Below are 22,457 nucleotides of genomic sequence, written 5' to 3'. Positions count from 1 at the left end.
AAGCTGGAGCAGCAGTGAAGACCAGCACAGCCAAAAATAAATAAAATAAAAAACCCTGAAACAGAAATGAAGACTGTCTTTGATGGGCTCATCAATACAGTACACACAGCTGAAGAAAGAATCAGAAAGTGTTTGAACTGCAAGGAGAAAAGAGAATGAAAAAGATAGAATATCTAAGAGCTGTGAGACAATGACCAAAGATATAACATAGCATAGTGAGAACACAGAAGGAGAAGAAAGAAAAAAGGAACAAAAAGAAACATCTGAAGTAATGGCCAAGAATTTCCCAAAATTAGTGACAAGTGGCAACCATAGATATAGGAAACTCAAAAAATCAAGCAGGATAAGTATCAAAAAACATACAAGAGACTTCCTTGGTGGTCCAGTGGTTAAGCATCCGTTTTCCAATGCAGGGGATGCAGGTTCGATCCCTGGTCAGAGAACTAAGATCCACATGCCATGGGGCAACTAAGCCCTTACACCACAATGGCTGAAGCCTAGGAACTCTACAGCCTGTGCTCTGCAACTAGAGAAGTCCTGGCACGACCCAGCACAGACAAAAAAAAAAAAAAAAAGAGAGAGAGAAAGAAAACAGTCTGTGCAAAGTAATAACATTCAGTGAAGTGAATGACAGTGATGTTGCAAGGAGGAACTGGGAATTTAATACTCTATAATAAGGTAGCTGCACTGCCTCTGAAGCGGTATTCAACATACTATTATTTAAAGAGGCCTTGGATTAGCTATAAATATACACTACAAACTTGAGGTCAGCCACTAAAAAATTTTTTTAACTATAACTCTTTTACACTGAACACTACAAAATGTTGCTGAAATTAACAAAGTTTTAAATAGATAGTAAGATGTCCCATACCCATGGATTGGAAGACTTATTAGATAATAGTTGCCCAATTGATTTATAGATTCAATGTGATCTTTATCACAATTCCCCGATGGGTTTTTTGTTTTCTGTTGTAACAATCAATAAGATGACCCTAAAATTTATATGGAAATACAAGGGACTTACGAATGGTCACAAAACATCTTGAAAAAGAAGAAAGTTCAAAGATACACTTTTTGATTTCAAAATCTACTATAAAACTATAGTAATCAAGACTGTGTAACAATGGCACAAAGACAGACAGTGATCAATGGAGTAGAATTGACAGTCCCAAAATAAACACTCACATTTATGGCCAGCTGATTTTTAACAACAGTACCAAGACTATTCAGTGAAGAAAGAATAGTCTTTTCAACAAGTAGTGACGGGACATATGTGAAAAAATAAATGCAGACTCTTGCTTCACACCATATACAAAAATTAACTCAAAATTGAAAAGAAATCTGAATGTAACAGTTAAATCTCTGAGAAGAAACTTAGGAAAAGACCTTCATGACAGTGGATTCTTAGATATGACATCAAAAGCACAAGCAATAAAACAAACAGTAGATAGAATGGACTTCACAGTTAAAAACATCTGTGCATCAAAGGATTCCATGAAGAAAGTGAAAAGATAACCCACAGGACAGAGGAAAATATTTTCAAGTCAAATGTCTAATAATTATCTTTTATAACTCAATAATAAAAAGACAATTCAATATAAAAATGGGCAGAGGATCAGACATTTTTCCCAAGACAGAATAGAAATGGCCAAAAGCATATGAAAAGTGCTTACCATTATTAGTCATCAGGGAAATGGAAATCAAAAGCACAATGACAAACTACTTCATATCCACTAGGATGGCTATAATCAAAAACACAAGTAACAAGTATTGGTGAAATGTAGAGAAATCAGAATCCTCATACATTGTTGGTAGAAATGTACATTGGTGCAACCACTTTGGAAAACAGCCTGTCAGTTCCACATAAAGATATGATCAACAATGGAACAAAACAGAAAGCCCAGAGATAAATCCACACACATATGGACACCTTATCTTTGACAAAGGAGGCAAGAATATACAATGGATTAAAGACAATCTCTTTAACAAGTGGTGCTGGGAAAACTGGTCAACCGCTTGTAAAAGAATGAAACTAGAACACTTTCTAACACCATACATAAAAATAAACTCAAAACGGATTAAAGATCTCAACGTAAGACCAGAAACTATAAAACTCCTAGAGGAGAACATAGGCAAAACACTCTCCGACATACATCACAGCAGGATCCTCTATGACCCACCTCCCAGAATATTGGAAATAAAAGCAAAAATAAACAAATGGGACCTAATTAAACTTAAAAGCTTCTGCACAACAAAGGAAACTATCAGCAAGGTGAAAAGGCAGCCTTCAGAATGGGAGAAAATAATAGCAAATGAAGCAACCGACAAACAACTAATCTCAAAAATATACAAGCAACTCCTACAGCTCAACTCCAGAAAAATAAATGACCCAATCAAAAAATGGGCCAAAGAACTAAATCGACATTTCTCCAAAGAAGACATACAGATGGCTAACAAACACATGAAAAGATGCTCAACATCACTCATTATCACAGAAATGCAAATCAAAACCACTATGAGGTACCATTTCACGCCAGTCAGAATGGCTGCAATCCATACCCAGAGGGAGGGTATGGGGAGGGAGGAGGGAGGAGGGTTCAGGATGGGAAACACAGGTATACCTGTGGCGGATTCATTTCGATATTTGGCAAAACTAATACAATATTGTAAAGTTTAAAAATAAAATTAAAAAAAAATTAAAAAAAAAAAAAGCTTTTAAGTAAAAAAAAAAAAAAAAAGATATGATCAAGCAATTTCACTCCTAGGAAAGCAAGAGAACTGAAAACGTATGTCCACATAAAAATGTGTATGTTAGTGTTCATAGTAGCATCACTCATAATAGCTACAAAAGGTAGAAACAACCCAAATGCTCATCAATTGATGAATTACTGAACAAAATGAAGTTTATCTATACAATGGAACATTATTTGGCCATAAAAAGAAGTGAAATACTGATACATGTTATGACATTGGATAAACAGGAAAGAAGCCAGTCACAAAAGGGTTATATGATTCTATTTACATAAAACCTGCAGAATAGGTTAGGGCTGGAATATTTGAGGGGGTAGTGATAGTTGAGGGCACAGGGTTTCTTTCAGAGGTGACAAAAATGTTCTAAAGCTGACTGGTGATGGTTGTACAACACTGAATATACTAAAAATTGTACACTTTAAAGGGACACACTATGTAGCATGCAAAATATCTCAATAAATCTGTTTTTTTTTTAAAGAAAGAGATGGAAAAAATAAGCTCTTCATCATCTAGTCCCTATTTCCCCATCATCCTTGACACTACTCTTCCCATCAAACTACAGTAATCAGGCACACTGAGCTTTCAGGTTCCCCAAATACAACTTTAAAACAAACAAACAAACAAACAAAACAAACTTCTGAGACTATAAACTTGCTTTTCCTTCTACCTGGAACACTCTTACATCTTTCCTGTCTCTGGTCAACTTATTCTTTAGATCAACTTATTCTTTGGTTGTCACTCTTCCATGTTCCTAGCCATTTCTAACATTTCAAGCCTGAGTTAGAGGCATTCCAGTGTGCTCCCACAGCAATATGCATTTACTACTATTTTAGCACTCTTCTAGCGTGTGAGATGAGTGCAATTGTGTGGCAGTTTGAGCATTCTTTGGCATTGCCTTTCTTTGGGATTGGAATGAAAACTGCCCTTTTCCAGTCCTGTGGCCACTGCTGAGTTTTCCAAATTTGCTGGCATATTGAGTGCAGCACTTTCACAGCATCATCTTTCAGGATTTGAAATAGCTCAACTGGAATTCCATCACCTCCACCAGCTTTGTTCGTAGTGGTGCTTTCTAAGGCCCACTTGACTTCACATTCCAGGATGTCTGGCTCTAGGTGAGTGATCACACCATCTTGATTATCTTGGTTGTGAATATCTTTTTTGTACAGTACTTCTGTGTATTCTTGCCACCTCTTCTTAATATCTTCTGCTTCTGTTAGGTCCATACCATTTCTGTCCTTTATCGAGCCCATCTTTGCATGAAACGTTCCCTTGGTATCTCTAATTTTCTTGAAGAGATCTCTAGTCTTTCCCATTCTGTTGTTTTCTTCTATTTCTTTGCATTGATTGCTGAGGAAGGCTTTCTTATCTCTTCTTGCTATTCTTTGGAATTCTGCATTCACATGCTTATATCTTTCCTTTTCTCCTTTGCTTTTCGCTTCTCTTCTTTTCACAGCTATTTGTAAGGCCTCCCCAGACAGCCATTTTGCTTTTTTGCATTTCTTTTCCATGGGGATGGTCTTGATCCCTGTCTCCTGTACAATGTTACGAACCTCATTCCATAGTTCATCAGGCACTCTATCTATCAGATCTAGGCCCTTAAATCTATTTCTCACTTCCACTGTATAATCATAAGGGATCTGATTTAGGTCATACCTGAATGGTCTAGTGGTTTTCCCTACTTTCTTCAATTTAAGTCTGAATTTGGTAATAAGGAGTTCATGATCTGAGCCACAGTCAGCTCCTGGTCTTGTTTTTGTTGACTGTATAGAGCTTCTCCATCTTTGGCTGCAAAGAATATAATCAATCTGATTTCAGTGTTGACCATCTGGTGATGTCCATGTGTAGAGTCTTCCCTTGTGTTGTTTGAAGAGGGTGTTTGCTCTGACCAGTGCATTTTCTTGGCAAAACTCTATTAGTCTTTGCCCTGCTTCATTCCGTATTCCAAGGCCGAATTTGCCTGTTACTCCAGGTGTTTCTTGACTTCCTACTTTTGCATTCCAGTCCCGTAAAATGAAAAGGACATCTTTTTTGGGTGTTAGTTCTAAAAGGTCTTGTAGGTCTTCACAGAACCGTTCAACTTCAGCTTGGTAATGCTGTTCAACTTCAGAAAGGCAATGCCAAAGAATGCTCAAACTACCGCACAATTGCACTCATCTCACATGCTAGTAAAGTAATGCTTAAAATTCTCCAAGCCAGGCTTCAGCAATACGTGAACCGTGAACTTCCTGATGTTCAAGCTGGTTTTAGAAAAGGCAGAGGAACCAGAGATCAAATTGCCAACATCTGCTGGATCATGGAAAAAGCAAGAGAGTTCCAGAAAAACATCTATTTCTGCTTTATTGACTATGCCAAAGCCTTTGACTGTGTGGATCACAATAAACTGTGGAAAATTCTGAAAGAGATGGGAATACTAGACCACCTGACCTGCCTCTTGAGAAATCTGTATGCAGGTCAGGAAGCAATAGTTAGAACTGGACATGGAACAACAGACTGGTTCCAAATAGGAAAAGGAGCATGTCAAGGATATATTTTGTCACCCTGCTTATTTAACTTATATGCAGAGCACATCATGGAAACGCTTGACTGGAAGGAACACAAGCTGGAATCAAGATTGCTGGGAGAAATATCAATAACCTCAGATATGCAGATGACACCACCCTTATGGCAGAAAGTGAAGAGGAACTAAAGAGCCTCTTGATGAAAGTGAAAGAGGAGCATGAAAAAGTTGGCTTAAAGCTCAACATTCAGAAAACGAAGATCATGGCATCCGGTCCCATCACTTCATGGGAAATAGATGGGGAAACAGTGAAAACAGTGTCAGACTTTATTTTGGGGGCTCCAAAATCACTGCAGATGGTGACTGCAGCCATGAAATTAAAAGACGCTTACTCCTTGGAAGGAAAGTTATGACCAACCTAGATAGCACATTCAAAAGCAGAGACATTACTTTGCCAACAAAGGTCCGTCTAGTCAAGGCTATGGTTTTTCCTGTGGTCATGTATGGATGCGAGACTTGGACTGTGAAGAAGGCCGAGGGCCAAAGAATTGATGCTTTTGAACTGTGGTGTTGGAGAAGACTCTTGAGAGTCCCTTGGACTGCAAGGAGATCCAACCAGTCCATTCTAAAGGAGATCAGCCCTGGGATTTCTTTGGAAGGAATGATGCTAAAGCTGAAACTCCAGTCCTTTGGCCACCTCATGCGAAGAGTTGACTCATTGGAAAAGACTCTGATGCTGGGAGGGATTGGGGGCAGGAGGAGGAGGAGGGGATGACAGAGGATGAGATGGCTGGATGGCATCACTGACTCAATGGACGTGAGTCTGAGTGAACTGTGGGAGTTGGTGATGGACAGGGAGACCTGGCGTGCTGAGATTTATGGGGTCGTAAAAGAGTCGGACACGACTGAGCGACTGAACTGAGCTAGCACTCTTCTTACTGAATTCCAACTAACTGTTTGTTGCTTTCACTAAAACTGAGTCTTTATTACATCTTATCCTAGAGTAGGTAAAAAATACTTTGTAAAAAATGGAATAAGTTAAGTCAGAATCACTTTTGTGACCATTTGTCAGCTCAATAGAATACTTAAAAAAAAAGTTCTGAACTGGAAATATTTAATTGTAAAGAGAAAGGCACTGGTGCATAATTTGCCTAGAAATATGCATGAAACATTCATGTTATGACACTTGAAGCAAGTTTTCAAGTGGAAAAACAGTGACCTGCCTTAGCTGGTTTAGCTTTACATAGACATACACGTTTAACCTGTTTGGAAAAATAAAGTTTTGATTTTCACATACAACTGCATTTGAACCTTTTCCTGCAGAGATGCATGATAGGTTCTGAACCGCAGTGAATAGTCAATCTACAGGTAAGTCTGCAAAATAAAAGACCCAAGAGAATACTCAGGCTCAGAGCACTCTAACCAATTCTGAATCTGGATGAAGTTTGAGCAGATAGTATGAATTCTGTATGGAGTCCAAAGCAACATGGTGACACACTTTGAATAGATTTCTTCTAATATAAGAACGGATATCAGAAACAATTTTGCTAGGAAACATCCCAAACCTGGGGGGCTGGGCAGAGAAACATGGGTTTACGGGGAAGGAATCTGAGAAAATGGTCTTTATAGCCAAACATAAATTTTTGTGTGAAGCTGTTTAACAATCCAGTGATTTCAAAATTTCTATGAGAGGTCCAAATAACTGAGGAAAAGCCCTTAAGAACACAACAGCATTTTCTGTCCAGAAGATTTTAGTGTCTAAAGTTCAAATCAACTGATTACCAAACTACATTTTGGTGGCACACTGAAAGGAGAGGTAAAAGCTTTAAAACTGGAAAGGAGATTGAAGAAAGGAGAATTTTCCCAAATTGTAAGATCTATGATAATCTATATGACATTAAACTATGTTAGATATTTTTCCCCTAGACAGATAAGGGGCTTCCCTGGTGGATCAGACAGTAAAGAATCTGCCTGCAATACGGGAGACCTGAGTTTGATCCCTGGGTTGGGAAGATCCCCTGGAGGAGGAAATGGCAACCCACTCCTGTCTTGCCAGGAGAAAAACCTGGCGTGCTACGGTCCATAGGGTTGCAAAGAGTCGGACACGACTGAGCAGCTAAGTACAGACAGGAAAGACCAGAAGACTTTAAATGTCAACTTAATTGAGAAAGAACAGGCAACCCTGTTTCATGTTATGAATCACACACATACCTAACAGCCTTGGGAAAAAAATTCTTTTGAACTTGTAAGTATTCAAAATGGTAGGAATTTACACTTAACGATCTGTACTTTATAACTTTTAAAAACATGAGCATCACAGAAAGTGTAAAGGAAGTAATACTCTGATCATACGTACTAATTCACATATATAGTAGTGATGCAATGGCAAATGGAAAGTAAATGTAGAACATGAAATATAATTTATCACCTTTGGGAAAATAAAGTTTTAGAAAAAAAATTAAAGGAAATATGACTAAGAAGAGTATATATATGGTGCAATAGCTCAGTCATATTGCTCTTTGTGGCCCCATGGACTGTAGCCTGCCAGGCTCCTCTGCCCACGGAATTTTCCAGGCAAGTAAACTGGAGTGGGTACCATTTCCTAGGAAATATTCCTGACCCAGGGAGTGAACCCGACCTTATTGCATTTCTTGCATTGGCAGGCAGATTCTTTATCACTAACACCAGCTGGGAAGCCTCAAGAAGATTATATATAACAATTCCTACAAGAAAGAGGTTCAGTATAGTAAAAGGTAATTTAGGACTTCCCTGGTGGTCCACTGGTTAAGAATCTACCTGCCAATGCAGGGGACATGGGTTTGATTCCTGCTCTAGGGAGATTCCACACGCTGTGGGGCAACTAAGCTCTACTGACACAACCACAGAGCCCATGAGCCCTAGTGCTCTGCTCTGCAACAAGAGAAACCGCCACAACGAGAAGCCCACACCTTACAACGAGGGCAGCTGCTGCTTGCTGCAACTAGAGAAAGCCTGCACACAGCAACGACGACCCAGTGCAGCCAAAAATAAAAATAACCTAAAAAAAAATTTTTTTAAAGGGTAATTTGAAAAAGGAAATAGAGTCATGGATATAGAAAAACTAGTGGTTACCAAAGGGAAGAGGGGAAAATTAGGAGTATGGGATTAAAAACTATAAGCAGCTATATAAAATAGATAAGCAACAAGGATATATTGTTTAGCACCAGGAATTATAGCCATTATATTGTAGTAAGTTTTTAACGGAGCATATCTATAAAACGTTGAATCAATATGCATACACCTGAAAGTAATACTGTTAATCAACTATGCATCAACTTAATGTTATTTTTAGAAATGAGTTTAAAACACCCTTCTGGGGGTTCCCTGGTGGCTCAGTGGTGAAGGGTCTGGTCCGGGAGGATTCTACGTGCTGTGGAACAAATGAATCCGTGTGCCACAAATATTGAGACTATGCTCTGGAGCCCAGAAGCCGCAACTGCTGGAGCCCACAAGCCCTAAAGCACTTGCTCTGCAATGGGAAGCCTGAGCACCGCAGCTGAGGGGAGGCCCCAGCTCACTAAAGCTGGAGAAGGGCCCAGGCAGCAGTGACGACCCAACACAGACAAAAAAGAATGAATAAATAATTTTAAAAAAAGAATGTCTTTTGATGAAGCAGGAAAAATGACCATTTTAAAAACAAACAAAACCACCATCTGATATTTACAAAGTATTAATTATGCACTTCTGATGTCAGCATCTGCTCTCAATTTTTTTGGCCAAGATGTGTGGCATGACGGATCTTAGTTCCCTGACCAATGATCAAAGCTGTGCCTCCCTGTATCTGAAGAACAGAGTCTTAACCACTCAACTGCCAGGTAAGCCCCGGATTCTCTCTCTTTAAAGACCAGGGTCCAGGGGACTTCCTTGGTGGTCCAGTGGTTAAGAATCCACCTTCTTATGCAGGTGACACAGCTTCCATCCCTGGTCAGGGGACTAAGATCCCACATGCTGTGGGGCAGCTAAGCCCACACCACAACTAGAGAGCCTGCATGCCACAACGAAAGATCCTGCAATCTGCAACTAAGACCTAATGTAGTCAAATAAATAAATTAAAAAAAAAAAAAAGACTAGGGTTCAGCAGCTTATCTGTGACACTGATGTGAAAGTGAAAGTGTTAGTTGTTCAGCTGTGTCCGACTCTGCCAACCCATGGACTGCAGCCCACCAGGGTCTTCTGTCCATGGGATTCTTCAGGCAAGAATACTGGCGTGGATTGCCATTCCCTTCTCCAGGGGATTTTCCCGACCCAGGAATCGAACTCAGGTCTCCTGCATTGCAGGCAGATTCTTTACCATCTGACTGAGCCACCAGGGATGCCCATGACACTGATGAAATGATTATAATAATAATAAATCATAACTCCTACTACATAAAGCAATTGAGTAATCACAATAAAGAAAGTTTACATTTGCATGTATGGGTATATATGTATGTGCATGTATGTGTTTGGGGCAATGATTATATTCTGAAACTGAGATAAGGGAAAACTCGAGTAGTTTAATTGATAATAATTTTTATTGATAGTCAACTATATACTTACATTTTCTGCATAAAATGTGTATTTCTTAAGATGAATGGGCACAACTTAGGAAAAGAACGGAAAGAAATTTAATGTCATAAAATATGATAGGCTTTAAAAATTGCAACTGCATCCAGATATTCTTCCAGAAAGTTATGGTTAGCTAGCCATACTAAAACCGCTGGAAGCTGTTCTCTGTTGTTTCAGTCAGACAAGGATCTCCAAATGAATACAGAAATTTTCATATTGAGACAAAGGATCGAAGGCAAGCACTTGAGGCAGGAAACAAACTAGAAATTCAATCTTCTTGCCACTGCACAAGTAGAGTAGACATTTGGCAGCTTTCTCACTTCCCAACAGAATCTCAAGTGTTTGGGTTCAGAAAAATATGATTTTGTCCTAACCTCTACTTTAAAACCTTAACATTAGAATAAAGGGTGCTCAAAATAAATTTTGCTTCCCTATCACTTGTAAATCTAGGGGCAGGGGAAGGATAAACAGTAATAGCTGCCACTATATTCTGGGCACTTATTTAGTGCCAGTCATAGTATCATTAACTGTTTTACATATACTTATTTAATTCTCAAAATAATACAAATGAGGAAACTGAATAACAGGTTAAATGACTAGGTACCCGCTGGAAAAAAGTCTGATTAGATACTTCGTCAACAGTTTACTATTTAGGCATATTTTGGTAGAATAGTGCTTTTTTTTTTTTTTTTGGTAAGTTTGTCCAGAGAGTTAACCTTTAGAAACATCAGCAAAGAGGTCTCATGACTCTGATTCCACAGACAAAGGCACATTCTTCACAAACTCTGCACAGGAAATACTAAAATAATTTTCTTCAGGTGTTTAGAAACTCACTTAATCCAATAAAAGACTATAACATTATTTTACTGTCTTAATTCTGATAAAACATAAATTTAAAAAAATTAATCTGATTGCTAATCTTATTTCTTTTTAACATTATACTGAAATTCTGGGCCTAGGTTTTCTGGACAATTTCTCTGATATGTGCTGTGCTTAGTTGCTCAGTCATGTCCAACTCTTTGTGACCTCATGGACTGTAGCCCGTCAGGCACCTCTGTCCATGGGAATTCTCCAGGCAACAATACTGAAGTGGGTTGCCATGCCCTCCTCCAGGGGATCTTCCCAACCCAGGGATCGAACCCAGATCTCCTGCATTGCAGGCGGATTCTTCACTGTCTGAGCAACCAGGGAAGCCCAAGAATACTGGAGTGGGTATCCCTTCTCCAGGGGATCTACCCAACCTAGGAATTGAACTGGGGTCTCCTGCATTGCAGGCAGATGATTTACCAGCTGAGTTACTATATTAAATTACATTTTAAAATCATGCACTTTAAAGATAGTGAAAATAAGGAAGTAATACCATTTGCAGCAACAGAGATGGACCTGCTGCTGCTGCTGCTGCTAAGTCGCTTCAGTGTCTGACTCTGTGCGACCCCATAGACGGCAGTCCACCAGGCTCCCCCGTCCCTGGGATTCTCCAGGCAAGAACACTGGAGTGGGTTGCCATTTCCTTCTCCAATGCATGAAAGTGGAAAGTGAAAATGAAGTTGCTCAGTCGTGTCCGACTCTTAGCGACCCCATGGACTGCAGCCTACCAGGCTCCTCCGCCCATGGGATTTTCCAGGCAAGAGTACTGGAGTGGGGTGCCATTGCCTTCTCCAGAGATGGACCTAGAGATTGTTATATTGCATGAAGTCAGACAGAGAAGGAGAAATATCATATGGTATCCCTTGTATGTGGAATCTAAAAAGAAATAATAGAAATGAACTTATTTACAAACTAGTAACAGACTCCCAGACTTTGAGAATGAACTTATGGTTGCCAGGTGGTAAGAATGGGAGGAAGAGATAGTCAGTTTGGGATGACATGCATACACTGCTATATCTGAAATGGATAATCAACAAGGACCTACTGTACAGCACAGAGAACTTTGCTCAATGTTATGTGGCAGCCTGGATGGGAAGGTGGTTTGGAGGAGAATGGATACATGTATTGGGTATGGCTGAGTCCCTCTGCTGTTTACCTGACACTCTCACAGTATTGTTAATTGGCTATATTCCAATATAAAATTAAAAAATTTTTTTTAAAAAGACGAGGCCAACTGGAATAATCCAGAATTTTTTAAAAAATTAAAGATAGTAATTCAGGAATGATTAAAAAATAGAATGAATTCCATTTTGATTGTGCTAATTCAAGAAGAGGTTCTTTAAATGCTGTAGTTTAAAAGTTTGGAGATTTACAACACAAAGTACTTTAAGCAAGATCCAACTAAATTCTTGAATAGTTTAATTCTTCCCATCAGTTTTACCCAGCAAAATCTCAAATAGCAGCTTATGTACTCAAATTATTTACATATTTTCTTCCTTAATCAGTCCCTTTTCGAAGAACAGAAAGTTCATTTAACTAGTTATTATGTTTTGTTTCACTGCTATTTTTACTTGCCTTCTTTAATGAATCAATCATTTCAAAATCACAGTTTATAAACTGATATTTGTTTCGACTATTTCTCATAGAAAAAATGCAGGTCCAACAATTGCATTCTCTATCACTTTCCCCACCACATGTCTCACCAAATCCCCATAAGATATTTCAAGTTACAAACAGATAGACGTCTTTAGGAATGAAGCTTTCACCTCCTTCCCAGCTGGAACCATGGAGGGTGCAGAAGAGAAGAAAAAGAAGGTTCCTGCTGTGCCAGAAACCCTTAAGAAAAAGCGAAAGAATTTCATAGAGCTTAAGATCAAGCGCCTGAGAAAGAAGTTTGCCCAAAAGATGCTTTGAAAGGCAAGGAGGAAGCTTATCTATGAAAAAGCCAAGCATTACCACAAGGAATATAGGCAGATGTACAGAACTGAAATTCAAATGGCTAGGATGGCACGAAAAGCCGGCAACTTCTATGTACCCGCAGAACCCAAACTGGCATTTGTCATCAGGATCAGAGGTATCAACGGTGTGAGCCCAAAGGTTTGAAAGGTGCTGCAGCTCCTTTGCCTCCGGCAGATCTTCAATGGCACCTTTGTGAAGCTCAGCAAGGCATCAATTAACATGCTGAGAATTGTGGAGCCATACATTACATGGGGGTACCCAAATCTGCAGTCTGTAAATGAACTGATCTACAAGCGTGGTTATGGCAAAATGAACAAGAAGTGAATGCCCTGACATACAATGCACTGATTGCTCGGTCTCTTGGGAAATACGGAATCATCTGCACGCAGGATCTGATTCATGAGATCTATACCGTTGGAAAACGTTTCAAAGTGGCAAAAAACTTTCTGTGGCCCTTTAAATTGTCTTCTCCATGAAGGGGAATGAAGAAAAAGACCACCCATTTTGTAGAAGGTGGAGACGCTGGCAACAGGGAAGACCAGATCAAGAGGCTTATTGGAAGGATGAACTAAGGTATCTACCAGGATTATTTCTGCAATCTGGCCAGTTAATAAACGAAACAAACTGAAAAAAAAAAAAAGACTGAAGCTCTCTCATTTACAACTTTCAGGATCAGTTATCAATACAGACTATGCCTGTAAGTAATCATGACTTTGACACTAGCTATAATTCAGCAGGAAACTAATTATTGACAAAGTAGGAGGAATGAGAATCAAGAGAAAATCTTTCAGGCCACCTTGGAATTCATAATGAAAAGCGTGGGAAGTGTCACACACCCTTTAATTTAGGAAGGCAGATTTCAAAAAGGTAGGCATGATGGCATGGAATGAAATTCTTGAAGGAAAGGAGATACAAGAGGCCAAGAAGCTCTTGAAAATGAGGTTCTGACTAATATTACAGATGATAAAGAAAAGAAATAATAAAAGATACAGGGAAGGGAAGAACAATAAACGAAAGGTAAGAACTAAAGAAACCAGGGACTCATCTAACAGCGCACTATAACAATTTTAAAAAGTAGTGTGGTATAATGAACAGGTTATGGGCTTTTAAATTCAGCTCTCCCACCTTATTAAAAGATGCCAAACAAATCATTCCCTTCTTCAACTATACTTCTTCATCAGCAAAATGGGAATAACAGTTCTTGTGAAGACCTACTATAGGGGGTTCGCTACCTACCAAGACCAACAATGGTCTCTCTGTCCTTAGGTATGGTCCACTAAGAGAACACAGCCACAGCACTGTATTCAAAAGTTACTCTATTATTTTTTCCTTGGTAGTTACATTATCCATCTGACATGCAGTTAGGCTCACTGGTTTCAATTTGTACTCAACAGTAGGACTTACTTTCTTGCTATCATTTTTATTTTTTGTGAGTATGTGAAACATATACATGGTTCAAGCAAAGCTTTCTTTTAGCATTTCATTATAGTGGTATTATTCTTTATATAAGGTAAAAAAAAAAGTCCGTTTGTACATGGGCTAGATTCTATATTCTAGTATGGTGACATTTATATCTACAACCAAAAACTACACAGCATTTATGATCAATTTTAAGATAACTGCCTATGACTACTGAAAAGATTATAGCAAAAAATCTCCAAAAGTCAGTCCCATTAATTTTAGCTGATATGCAGTGCTATGTGCCAAGCACTGTTTTTTTTATATACATGATGCTTTAACCTTTAAAGAGGCCCCAGAAGTACGTCAGCCAAGACCATGCCATTAGCAAATAGCACAGGGAGAATCTGAATCCAGATTCCAGAGTCCGTGTTATTAGTCACTTAACTAATGTAATGTCTCCTGCATTCTAACCAATCACCTAATGTTCTTACCATTTGGGGACTACAGAATTTAAGCCTCTTTTTGTTGCTGTTTAGTTGCTAAGTCATGTCCAACTATTTGGCGACTCCATGGACTGCAGCCCACCGGACTCCTCTGTCCATGGGATTTCCCAGGCAAGAATACTGCAGCAGGTTGCCATTTCCTTCTCCAGGAGTTATTCCCAACCCAGGAATGGAACCCACGATTCCTGCATTTGGCAGGTAGATTCTTTACCACTGAGGTACCAGGGAAGCCAAATCTTTCCTAGCTTACCTTAAAAAAAAAAAAAAGTGTGACTTAGGAAAATTACTATATTACAACTTTTCCGAGTATTAATAAAAATTTAAAAGACAATAAATTAATATGGACTAAATCTCTTCTGATTTCTCTCATTTAGTTAGCATTTGTTACACACCTTTGGGCTTCTAAGAATCTGCCTGCAATTCAGGAGACCTGGGTTTGATCCTTGGGTTGGGACAATCCCCTGGAGGAGGGCATGGCTACCCACTCCAGTATTCTTGTCTGGAGAATTCCATGGATAGAGGAGCCTGACAAGCTATAGTCCATGGGGTCACAAAACAGCTGGACACCACTTAGCGACTAACTAACACCTTCACTTGGGGGATAAAGTGAGTCAGTTTGCCCTTCTTCCTTCTCCAAATCTCAATGAAATGACCCAAGCAATTTACATTTAGAAAAATTCTATAACAGCATGGGAAAATGTCAATAACAGAGCAGAATCGTTAAAAGAATTTCTGGAATGCAGAAGAGAATAAGTTCACAAAAAAGGAGCAAGTGCTTCTGTAGTTTATAATCATACAGTCAAAAGACAGTCCTGTTCTTCAAAGAAGTGGGTGGATTCTCCCAAAAAAAAAACAAAAAAAAAACAACACCCCAAATCAGAAAATCGGAGCCCTTAACCACATTAGAGGTCTTTGGTTGTACACCTACGAGGATACAAGAAAAGTCACGGGGAACTGCACCATTTGGGACGGCTGATGACACTTGCAACCCGGACTTTTTCAACTGGATGTGAACTGCCTGAATGGTCAAGTTGGGGATTTGCCACAAGTTCCTAAAGAGGGAGGGCAGACGGCAAAAGGAGGCGATATATAAGGGATAAAGTATTTAAGTATTTATGGGAAAAGTATTTAAGTATTTTCATTAACTCTAGGCTAACAAAGAGAACAAAAGCACTGGCCAACAACTTAACAGAGACAAAAATAAAAAAAGAAACAGCACAGCAGGAAAAACCAAAATGTACCAACCTCCCTGATAACTCTGAAGATATTCACAATAACATTAATTAAAATCTTAAGTGGTGAGGGATCAATTGGGAGATTGGAATTGACATGTATACACTACTAGAGATAAAATAGATACATAATAAGGACCTACTGTATAGCACAGGGAACTCTACTCAATACTCTGTAATGACCTATATGGGTAAAGAACCTATAAGAAGAGTGGATATATGTGTACGCATAACTGATTCACTTTGCTGTAAGCGGAAACTAACACGACACTGAAAATCAACTATACTCCAATTTAAAAAATAAAACTTGAAAGTCAAAAAAATAAAATCTTAAATACAAGGTGGTGCACTTAAAGCAAGCATCTTACTGGCTACTAGTGTGAGTCTAAATGGTTAATGGATGATAACTACCTGCTGGATGGTTAGTAGGCAAATACTCCCGAAAGAAAGCTCTGGGAGTTAGTCCTATACCAGCAACACTTCAACATAAGGGTTTGTTTTCTGATCCTAACCCACTAAATCTTGTGAAAGTGGGAGTCCTAAAGGTGATCTTACATGCCTACATACATCTGTTATTTAAAGAAGATTCATTGCTATGGGTTTTTCAGTGATTCAATTAATGGTTTTAAAAATTTAAACTCTCAATATAATTATTTTATCTACAGATAGGAAAATACAGAGTTTCTCATTTTATGTCTAATAATAAGCAAACGAAGAGGACTATAACAAATTATAGGTTACCTGTGATTATCAATCATCCTTTACTTTTAGAACACTTTATACTTGGTTACTGACTTCAACTAAGGAGGTCAAGGTCATGGCTTATACAGTTGGCTGGTTAGGGGAAAATCTATTCTTGGGCCACAAACTACATCCATAGTGCACTTAGCAAACATTACAGTAAAAAGGCTGACAGAAATATGGTTTAGTATATTCCGTCATCATGACTAGAGAATCCCCAAATACATGTTACCTTTAATATGCAGAACAGAACTTGTATATAAGCATTTAAATAGGCTACCTGAGACGTCCCTGGTCGTCCAGTGGTTAAGAATCCACCTGCCAATTCAGGGGGCATGGGTTTGTCCCTGGTCTGGAAAGATTCCACATGCTGAGGAGCAGCGAAGCCTGTGCGACACAACTACTGAACCTGGCTACCCTAGAACCAGGCACTGTAACAGCAGAAGTCACTGCAAGGAGAAGACTGCACACTGCAACCAAGAGTGGCCTCCGCTAACCGCCACTAGCAGAAGCTTGCGTGCAGCAATGAAGACCCAGGGCAGCCAAAAGCAAATACATAAACACACAATAAATAGGCTGCCTGGTATTTTTTTTCTCTTAGTGCACTAAACTGGAAGGAAGAAGACAGCAATCCAGGTTAAGTATCAGGCATGTATGGTAAAAATGATATGGGCAACCAGGTCTAACACAGTGATATATCCGAGTTGGAAAAAAAAAATCAGATTGCTTTTGGTGACTATATGAGGGGTAAATAGCCAATCTCAACATTATATTATGCATTGTGATGTGATAAGAGATTAACCCGTTTAGTTCTTTAACAACAACAGCCACCTATCATAGGTGCCTGCACATAGGTGTGGCAGGTGGTCCAGGTGTATTGATCTGTCCAGCCACTTTGCAAGGTAATAGGTATTATCCCCATTTACAGATGAACAGTATAAAAAGGCAAAAAGCTTAGACACTTGGAGAAGGAAATGGCAACCCACTCCAGTATTCTTGCCTGGAAAATCCCATGGACAGAGGAGCCTGGTAGGCTACAGTCCATGGGGTCGCAAAGAGTCGGACACGACTGAGCGACTTCACTTTCTTTTTTCTTTCTTAGAGATACAGAAAATAAGAATATTTAAAATCCATGTTATCTTAAACTTGATAAAAATGGATGGTAGGTGTTTGATGTTTATTGAAAAAAAAAAAAAAAGCGAAGACACTGAAAGATGAACCCCCCAGACTGGCAGGTGTCCAATATGCTACTGGAGAAAAGCAGAGAAATAGTTCCAGAAAGAATAAAGACGCTGAGCCAAAGAGGAATGGACGCCCAGCTGTGGATGTGTCTGGTGGTGAAAGTAAAGTCCAATGCTGTCAGAACAATATTGCATAGAAACCTGGAATTGCATACAAACCTAACAGTCCATGAATCAAGGTAAATCGAAAGTGGTCAAATAGGAGATAGCAAGAGTGAACATTAATATTTTAGTAATGAGTGAACTAAGTGGACAGAAATGTGCTGTGCTGTGCTTAGTCACTCAGTCGTGTCTGACTCTTTGTGACCTCATGGTCTGTAGCTGCCAGGCTCCTTTGTCCATGGGGACTCTCCAGGTAAGAATACTGGAGTTGCTTGCCATGCCCTCCTCCAGGGAATCTTCCCAACCCAGGGATCGAACCCAGGTCTCGTGCATTGCAGGCAGATGCTTTACTATCTAAGCCACCAGGGAAGCCCAAGAATACTGGAGTGGGTATCCTCTCCAGAGGATCTTACTGACCAAGGAATCACACCGGGGTCTCCTGCATTGTAGGTGGATTCTTTTCCAGCTGAGCTACCAAGGAAGCCCCCTTCTCTGCCTTCTACCCAGCTATTCCCATTCCCAGACAGACACCTAGCAGGCACAATGCAGCTAAAAGTCCAACGAGGCCCGTCCCAACTGGCCCAACCCAATATGCTTCCGGAACACCGACTCCACCCCAAACAATGGTTAGGAGGTTTCATCTTCCTCAACCATTTCCAGGTTTTGTGTTTGTAGAAGACAATGCTCTCAGGGAGGAGGGACAGGAATGAGCAAATTTAACTCAGATGACTATTATGTCTACTACTGTGGGCAAGAATCCCTTAGAAGAAATGGAGTATCTCTCATAGTCAAGAAAAGAGTCCAAAATACAGTACTTGGGGTGCAATCTCAAAAATGACAGAACGATTTCAGTTCATTTCCAAAGCAAATCACTCAACATTACAGTAATCCAAGCCTACACCCCAACCACTAATGCTGAAGAAGATGAAGCTGAATGGTTCTATGAAGATCCACAAGACCTTCTAGAACTAACACCAAAATAAGATGTCCTTTTCATCACAGGGGACTGAAATGCAAAAGTAAGAAGTGAAGAGATACCTGGAATAACAGGCAAGTTTGGCCGTGGAGTATAAAATGAAGCAGGGCAAAGGCTAACAAAGTTTTGCCAAGAGAATGCACTGGTCACAGCAACCCTCTTCCAACAACAAAAGAGATGACTCTACCCATGGACATCACCAAATGGTCAATACCAAAATCAGACTGATTATACTGATTGAATATATTGATTATATTCTGTGCAGCCAAAGATGGAGAAGCTCTATACAGTCAGCAAAACAAGACCGGGAGCTGACTGTGGCTCAGATCATGAGTTCCTTATTGCAAAATTCAGACTTAAAATTGAAGAAAGTAGGGAAAACCACTAGGCCATTTAGGCATGATCTAAATCAAATCCCTTATGATTATACAGAGGAAATGAAAAACAGATTCAAGGGATTAGATCTGAGAAACAGAGTGCCTGAAGAACTATGGTCGGAGGTTCATAACACTGTACAGGAGGCTGTGACCAAAACCATCCCCAAGAAAAAGAAATGTAAGAAGGCAAAATGGTTGTCTGAGGATGTCTTAGAATAATGCAAAGATATCAGTTGAGTTCAGTTCAGTTGCTGAGTTGTGTCTGACTCTTTGCGACCCTGTGGACTACATCATGACAGGCCTCCCTGTCCATCACCAACTTTCAGGGTTTACTCAAACTCATGCCCATTGAGTTGGTGATGCCATCCAACCATCTCAACCTCTGTTGTCCCCTTTTCCTACTGCCTTCAATCTTTCCCAGCATCAGGGTCTTTTCCAGTGAGTCAGCTCTTTGCATCACGGGGCCAAAGTATTGGAGTTTCAGCTTCAACATCAGTCCTTCCAACGAATATTCAGGACTAATTTCTTTTAGGATGGACTGGTTGGATCTCCTTGCAGTCCAAAGGACTCTCAAGAGTCTTCTGCAATGCCACAGTTCAGTAGCATCAATTCTTTGGTGCTCAGCTTTCTTTATAGTCCAACTCTCACATGTATACATGACTACTGGAAAAATCATAGCTTTGACGAGACGGATCTTTGTTGGCAAAGTAATGTCTCTGCTTTTTAATATGCTGTCTAGGTGGGTCATAACTTTTCTTCCAAGGAGTAAACGTCTTTTAATTTCATGGCTGCAGTCACCATCTGCAGTGATTTTGGAGTCCCAAAAAATAAAGTCTGCCACTGAAAACAATAGAATGGGAAAGTCTAGAGATCTCTTCAAGAAAATTAGAGCTACCACGGGAACATTTCATGCAAAGATAGGCTCGATAAAGGACAAAAATGGTATGGACCTAACAGAAGCAGAAGACATTAAGAAGAGGTGGCAAGAATACACAGAAGTACTGTACAAAAAAGATCTTCACAACCAAGATAATCACGATGGTGTGATCACTCACCTAGAGCCAGACATCCTGGAATGTGAAGTCAAGTGGGCCTTAGGAAGCATCACTATGAACAAAGCTAGTGGAGGTGATGGAATTCCAGTTGAGCTATTTCAAATCCGGAAAGATGATGCTGTGAAAGTGCTGCACTCAATATGCCAACAAATTTGGAAAACTCAGCAGTGGCCACGGACTGGAAAAGGTCAGTTTTCATTTCAATTCCAAAGAAAGGCAATGCCAAAGAATGCTCAAACTACCTCACAATTGCACTCATCTCATACGCTGCTGCTGCTGCTGCTAAATCACTTCAGTCATGTCCGACTCTGTGTGACCCCATAGACGGCAGCCCACCAGGCTCCCCCGTCCCTGGAATTCTCCAGGCAAGAACACTGGAGTGGGTTGCCATTTCCTTCTCCATTGCATGAAAGTGAAAAGTGAAAGTGAAGTCGCTCAGTCGTGTCTGACTTTTAGCGACCCCATGGACTGCAGCCTACCAGGCTCCTCTGTCCATAGGATTTTCCAGGCAAGAGTACTGGAGTGGGGTGCCATTGCCTTCTCCTACGCTAGTAATGCTCAAAATTCTCCAAGCCAGGCTTCAACAGTATGTGAACCATGAACTTTCAGATGTTCAAGCTGGTTTTAGAAAAGGCAGAGGAACCAGAGACCAAATAAATTGCCAACATCCGCTGGATCATGGAAAATGCAAAGAGAGTTCCAGAAAAACATCTATTTCTGCTTTATTGATTAAGCCAAAGCCTTTGACTGTGGATCACAATAAACTGTGGAAAATTCTGAAAGAGATGGGAATACCAGACCATCTGAACTGCCTCTTGAGAAATCTGTATGCAGGTCAAGAAGGAATAGTTAGAACTGGACATGAACAACAGACTGGTTCCAAATAGGAAAAGGAGTACGTCAAGGCTATATATTGACACCGTGCTTATTCAACTTATATGCAGAGTACATCATGAGAAATGCTGGGCTGGAAGAAGCACAAGCTGGAATCAAGATTGCCGGGAGAAATATTAATAACCTCAGATATGCAGATGATACCATCCTTATGGCAGAAAGTGAAGAACTAAAAAGCCTCTTGATGAAAGTGAAAGAGGAGCATGAAAAAGTTGGCTTAAAGCTCAACATTCAGAAAACAAAAGATCATGGCATCTGGTCCCATCACTTCATGGCAAAGAAATAGAGGAAAGCAATACAATGGGGAAGATTAGAGATCTCTTCAAAAAAATGAGAGAACCAAAGAAATATTTCATGCAAATGTGGACACAATTAAATGGCAGAAACACTAAGACCTAAAAGAAGCAGAAGATATTAAGAACAGGTGGTATGAATACACAGAAGAACCGTACAAAAAAGACCTTAATGACCCACATAACCACGATGGTGTGATCACTTGCCCAGAGCCAGACATCCTGGAATATGAAGTCAAGTGGGCCTTAGGAAGCACTACTATGAACAAAGCTAGTAGAGGTGTTGGAATTCCAGCTGAGCTATTTTAAATCCTAAAAGATGATGCTGTTTAAGTGTTGCACTCAATATGTCAAATACCTGAGATATGCCAATAAATTTGGAAAACTCACCAGTGGCCATAGGACTGGAAAAAGTTAATTTTCATTTCAATCCCAAAGGAGAGCAATGCTAAAGAATGTTCAAACTACCACACAACAGCGCTCATTTCACATGCTAGCAAGGTCATGCTCAAAATCCTCCAAGCTAGGCCTCAACTGAGAACTTACAGGTTGTCAAGTTGGGTTTAAAAAAGGCAGAGGAATCAGAGGTCAAATTGCCAACATCCATCAGATCAAAAAAAAGCCAGCAAGGGAATTTCAAAATTCATTGACTATGGTAAAGCCTTTAACTGTGTGGGTCACAACAACCTGTGGAAAATTCTTAAAGAGATGGGAATACCAGATACCTTACCCGCCTACTGAGAAACCTGTATACAGGTCAAGAAGCAACAGTTAGAAATAGACATGGAACAACAGACTGGTTCCAAACTTGGAAAGGAGTACATCAAGGCTATTATCACCCTCCTTATTTAACTTATACGCAGTACATCATGCAAAATGCCAGGTGGATGAAGCATAAGGTGGAATCAAGACTGCCAGGAGGAATATCAATAACTTCAGATATGCAGATGATACTACTTTTATGGCAGAAAGCAAAGAGGA

The 22,457-nt window shown here is 39.8% G+C and overlaps 1 protein-coding gene and 1 pseudogene across 1 annotated transcript in view; one reads left to right on the top strand and one right to left on the bottom strand.

Annotated features, from left to right (window-relative positions):
- Positions 1–22,457, bottom strand: part of MOSMO (modulator of smoothened) — a 75,993-nt gene that overhangs the window by 38,980 nt on the left and 14,556 nt on the right. The window lies entirely within an intron of this gene.
- Positions 12,413–13,749, top strand: LOC133238366 (large ribosomal subunit protein uL30-like; annotated as a pseudogene).

This window comes from Bos javanicus, chromosome 25 (assembly GCF_032452875.1).
Source record: "Bos javanicus breed banteng chromosome 25, ARS-OSU_banteng_1.0, whole genome shotgun sequence".
Taxonomy (NCBI): domain Eukaryota; kingdom Metazoa; phylum Chordata; class Mammalia; order Artiodactyla; family Bovidae; genus Bos; species Bos javanicus.
Note: the sequence above shows the minus strand (reverse complement) of the source record. Positions and strands in the feature narration are given on the sequence as shown.